The following is a 1,245-nucleotide window of genomic DNA, read 5'->3' as shown; positions in this document are numbered from 1 at the left end:
ACCGAGACATAGAACCTCTGTACAGAGGCAACGGCGTCGCCGTATGCTGGCTGCAAGACGCCAGGCGTCGACCCTGATCCTGGGTGTGTCTACAGTAGACGATAATGCACAGTTATACACCCTCGTCAACGGTATGACGGGGGAGGAAGATGGCGACACCCGCCTCGAGACTATTCCTGCAGTAGATGCTCTTCTTGAGCGAGACGAGATGTCCCTTGAAGCGGTCGGCAGTGCCTTGAAGGCAGGCGATTTGGCCGAAGTGGTCATTGTACGACCGGACGAGGAGATTAACTCGTCAACGCTACTGGATGAAGCTGTCTTGAAGGACACCAAGAGAGTGCTGAACGGACGAAGTGAATCGTCGATCCTACGGAATCCCTGGGATCCGTACTATCCTTTGGTAAAGGAATATCAAGACGTCGCCCTCAAAGACCCGCCTTCGGTCCTACCATCGGACCGAGGTGTGCGTCATGAGATGGACTTGGTTTCGGAAACCAAATACTGCGTAACACGCCAAAGGCCCCTGCCCAAGGAGCAGTGCAACGTCATTGACGCCTTTTCCGTGCGAAGCATGACGCAGAAATGGTACATGAGAGCAAGTCTCCCCATTAGACACCCATGTTTTGTGTTCGGAAGCCGAACAGTAAGTGGCGTATCGTTCATGCTTACTACAAGCTCAACGCTGCCACCATTCCGGCACAAACGCCAATTAACAAAAAATATAAAGATATTATATTATTTACTTACTTCCTAGAAAGGATGTTCTTCAGAACAACATGGTGGGATGTACGATGTACAGTGCACTCGATTTGGTAAATGGATATTACCAATTGGTCATGAGAGCGAGTGACAATCCGCTGACAGCGGTAAGCACTTCGAGCGGTATGCTCTGGGAGTGGCTGGTGATGTCCCAAGGCTGTCAAATGCACCAGCAATGTTAATCGTCTTGTGACGCAGTTGTTCAAGCCCCACAGGGCGTATGCACAGACATACTTTGACGACATTTTCGTTCACAGTCGTGCGGAGCACGGGAGGACGGATGAGGAGAACTAAATCGTCCAGCTAAGAGCGGTGCTCGAGTGCATGCGGACTAACAAACTGTACGCCTATGCAGACAAGTGCATCTTCGGCGCAGAGGAGATCCCCTTTTTAGGGTGCTTCATTGGGAAGCGTGGCCTTCGAGCGGATCCCGCTAAGGTCAAGGCCATTGTAGATTGGCCGGTTCCAGGGAACCAGAATGACTTT

This window comes from Plasmopara halstedii (assembly GCF_900000015.1).
Source record: "Plasmopara halstedii genome assembly, contig: Scaffold_292, whole genome shotgun sequence".
NCBI classification, from domain to species: domain Eukaryota; phylum Oomycota; class Peronosporomycetes; order Peronosporales; family Peronosporaceae; genus Plasmopara; species Plasmopara halstedii.
The sequence above is the reverse complement of the archived record's forward strand: the minus strand, read 5'-3'. Positions refer to the sequence as shown.